The sequence below is a fragment of the Colobus angolensis genome, unplaced genomic scaffold (genome assembly GCF_000951035.1).
Source record: "Colobus angolensis palliatus isolate OR3802 unplaced genomic scaffold, Cang.pa_1.0 Scaffold446, whole genome shotgun sequence".
NCBI lineage: Eukaryota > Metazoa > Chordata > Mammalia > Primates > Cercopithecidae > Colobus > Colobus angolensis.
Window position 1 is genome coordinate 299,684 of NW_012117888.1, and position 4,448 is coordinate 304,131.

Sequence of the window (4,448 nt, forward strand, 5' to 3'; positions counted from 1 at the left end):
TGTGCCACCCAAAGTTCATCCATGGATGCAAGATTTGGAACTACTGGATTAGAGGGAACTAAATGTTTATTTATTAAGTGTATTCAAGCATGTGGCATTTTTACTGGGTTCCTAAATCTGTTCCATTGGTTAATAGAAACAAGGTGTTTGTTTTTTTGTTTTTAAAAACTATGTAATCCAGTCTCAGATCTTCCTGGCTTTGAGCTTCATTATGGAAATCTTGATTAAATCCCCAATGTTATAAACGTTGGTGGCTCACATGGAGCTCTGAAGAGCCTGGTATAGTCCCCCCAGACTCTTCAGGGCACTGTGAGTGAGCAGTTAGGTACAGGCCTTGGTCCATTGTGCTCAATTGAGAACTAAGTCAACATGTCTTATTACTATGCTAAATTATGATGGAAAATCAATCTTTTTCCATTAAAAATAGTCTTTTCTGGGTTAACTGAGCTCCTTTGGATACTTCTCAGTGTTTTAGAATTCCATGTTACCACACCTACCTCCTTCCTCTCTAAGACAGAGAAGAGGCAATGAGTTGACATGGACATCTTTGTGTGGGTCTTTATTGACCTCTACAGTAATTTCCTCAACAATGCCCTCCCCAGTCATTGGGAACTATTCTGGCATTTGATGATGACATCCAGGACTTGTGAAATACAAGGTCTACGCTCTCAGCTCATCTAGGCCCAGAGTTATTCACCATTCTGCTGACTTAGACTCACCTCTTCCCTTGTCTGCCTTTCAGGCTCTCTGAATCTCAACCACATCCTCCATTCAGCCCCAGAGTTAGATCATCCACCTGCAGCCCTTGCAGTAGCGTCAACTTGCTCCTCATGGCAGCGGCCCCATGGGAGGCCTGCTGGCTGTAAACATCCAGCTATTTTCTATATCCTCCACTGGGAGCATGTGAAAATATCTGGATACATTTATGCCAGGTAAAAGCTGAGGGAGACTTGGCCCTCTCTTTGCCTAGATCTGCCTTGCATCCATTTTTCTTCTGTTATGATTATCTCTTGTTAGTGAGGGGGCACTCAGAAAGGTGATTGTTTTAGTCTATTTTCTGTTACTCAGAGAAATTTACAAAGAAAAGACATCTATTTCTCATAGTTCTGGAGGCCAACAAGTCCAAGAGCATGGCACTAACATCTGATGCAGGTCATCCCATGGCAGAAGGACAGAAGGCTGAAGCAAACATGTGAGACAGAGAGAAGAAATCAGGCAAAACTCACTTTTATTACAAATTCAGTCTCATGATAACTAACCCACTTCTGCAATAAGGGCATGAATCCATTCCTGATAGATCTGCCATCACCTAATCATCTCTTAAAGGCCCCACATCAATTAAAAGTCCACATGAGTTTGGGAGCAGACAAACATTTAAACCACAACAGTGGTGTCCCAGAGTTCCAAAGACCAAATTTGGAATAATTCCACTATGTTTTTTATTTTCCCCCTAAACCTGTTGGAAAATGTCCCCAGATTCCACACTTATGATAATAGGGCATGAGGTGTGGAGGGGGGCAGAGTTATCTATGGACTCTTCCACTTCCTTCGTGGCCTCTTACCCTTTCTTTTTTACTCTCTCTCACCTCTCAGAATGCTACAGTTTTGTTTCTGGATAGTGTACCCTTCACTTACATCATCTCGAGTTCTCCCAAACTGGTAAAACTCTAGAATGCCAACTGGCCAGGCTCCGGGCTTGCCTTCAATCTCTCTCTCTCTCTTTCTCTCTCTCTCTGTCTCTCTTTCTCTCTCTCCTACAGCTTCACTGCAGTACAATTTACATACCATAAAATTCACCCATTTTAAATGTACAGTTCAATGACTTTTTAGTAAATTTGGTTGTGTAGCTATCACTGTACTTTTGGTTTTTAAACATTTTCATTATCCCAATAAGATCATTCATGCCCATGTACAGTTAATCCACTTTTCTACCTCCAGACCCAGGCAACCACTCATCTACTTTTGTCTCTTCGTATTTGCCTATTGTGGACATTTCCTGTCAATGGAGTCATACAATATATGTCGCTTTGTGTCTTGCTGATTTTACTTAGCATACTGTTTTTGAGGTTCATCTGCATTATAGCAATTATCAGTATTTCATTCCTTTTTAACACTGAATAATATTTCATCATATGACTATACCACATTTTGTTTATCCATTCATTTGCTGATGAATGCTTGGTTGCTTCCATCTTTTGGCTATTATGAGTAGTGTTGCTTTGAATATTTATGTAAAAGTTTTTGTTTGGATACCTGTTTTTAATCCTTTTGGGTGTATACCTACGAATGGAATTGCAAGGTCATATGGTAATTCTATGTTTAACTTTTTGAGGAACTGCCAAACTGTTTTTCATAGTGACTACATCATTTTACATTTCTATCAACAGAGTATGAGGATTCCAATTTCTGCTCATTCTTACTAACACTGTTTCTTTTTTATTATAGCCATCCTGGTGGGTGTGACAGGCTTGGTTCTTGCTATACAAAAGGAATTTAGAAGTCTCTGACTCCAAGACTGCTGTTTTCCTGAGAAGTTCTCAGGGAATTAAACACCTAATTTGATAATAAAATCCCAGTTAGGACTACTTGTTTTCTATATGGTGTTTTGACCATTCACTGAGGTACTGAAACCCGCTAATTTACTGGCAGTGGTAATGGAGGGTGTCCTAAGGCAAAATGATTTAAGAAGAATGAAAATGGTTGAATGTTTAAAAATATTATTCATGATATATTTGCTTTTGGATATGGATTGGGGAGAGGGAAAGCCCAAAATTGAATATGACTCGTAAAGCAATTTGGGAACACAAATGGGAAAAGATATCAAAGGTTATTTGGCCAAATAGTGATTGTGGGAGTTGATGCCAACTGCATTAAGGAAAAACGATGGCCATCTGAAGGCAGCAAAAATATGCCCAATTAGAATTGGCCTAGAAGAACACTAAAATGAAAGTCATTTAACAAAGACCTCTGGAAAAAAAAAGGGACGAAAAAGTTAAGTCAGCAGGATTGCTAGGAAGTAAGCACTAGAGCAAAGGGTGCTGTGTAATCAAATAAGAGACAGACTTTTCTGAGCCCGGTCAGATAGTAGCTAAGATCAATTTCTCAAAATACAGAACATTTGTTCTAGATATAGGAAGGGCAAGTAAAGTCTTATTAGAATAGAGAGAAATTTAAATTAAAACCACCGAAAAGATCAGGGAAAATGAAGCCTTGCTGCTAAGATAGTGATTTGACCTACTATGGAAGCCAAAGCTCCTGAGTTCTCAAGAGACACACCTACAAAAGATGGTCCCAAGGCTTAGATCTAAGCCACTACATTTTTGAGGAAGCCACCTATCTAGGGAGACCAGCAGCACAGTATATAGTAAGCTTCTGTTTCAGGCACAGTTTTAAATCCTAGCTCTACCATTTACTAGCTATATTACCTTAGGCATTGCATTCATTCTTCCTGAGCCTCAGCAACTTCATTTGCAAAACATATATAATAATATTTACCCCACAGGGTTGTTGAGTGATTAAATTATGTAGCATCTGTAAAGCTTGCAGCATATGGCAGGCACTCAATATATGATACCTCTTATTATTATTACTATTATTGGCTGTAACAACAATGCTTTTAAAAGGGAGATGAGAGATGTTAGTAACTGGATACCACTGGCATTACTGAATTTGGATTTTATACAGTTAACAGCTAATTTATACTCAATACAGACGAGACTAGCAGTGGGCCTCATCTAGAAGATAACTAGCAGGACTTGGGCTTGAGATATCACAGAAAACGTTCATGGAAGGCAGTAGAAAGAATATTCATTATGGGTGAATTTTAAAAAGCTGTTTGATCTTCAGCAAATCATGACTTTCTCTTTGAGCCATGGTTGTGTTACCGGAAAAAAGGTGGCCTCAATTCACACCCCAAGGGGGAGGTTCTTGGATCTCACGCAGGAATGAATTCAAGGCAAGTCACAGAGTACAGTGAGAAGATATAGCTTATTGAAAGTGACTCCACTACCGAGTAGGGTGTCCTCAGAAAGCAAGGAGAATACGCCACCTTTAAGTTTTTCATATATAGGGTCCTTGTCTATGCAAAGGCTAAATTAAGCTGTACTTATGTGCGAGTGAGCAGACAGGATAACAAAATTTATTATTCTATTGATTTAAAGAAAACTATCCTTGATGTTTCACTGTGTATGTACATCAAAACATCTTGAAAACATATTGTTTTGGGTATTGGGACAACTGAACTTTCTGTTGTTGTAGGAGTTTGTCCTTGTAGGCCTTACCAAACTTTTTTATTTAGCTGTAAACATCTTAGGACCATGGGGGTGACCAGCAAGGAATGTGCCTTGTTAGTCTCAAGATGGAGTCTTTTGGTTATTTTATTTATTTATTTATTTATTTATTTATTTATTTATTTATTTATTTATTCATTCATTCATTCATTCTGAGAC

The 4,448-nt window shown here is 38.6% G+C and overlaps 1 pseudogene; it reads left to right on the forward strand.

Moving 5' to 3' along the window:
* Positions 1–537: 537 nt before the first annotated feature.
* LOC105522925 overlaps positions 538–4,448 on the forward strand; it is a 14,868-nt pseudogene continuing 10,957 nt past the window's right edge.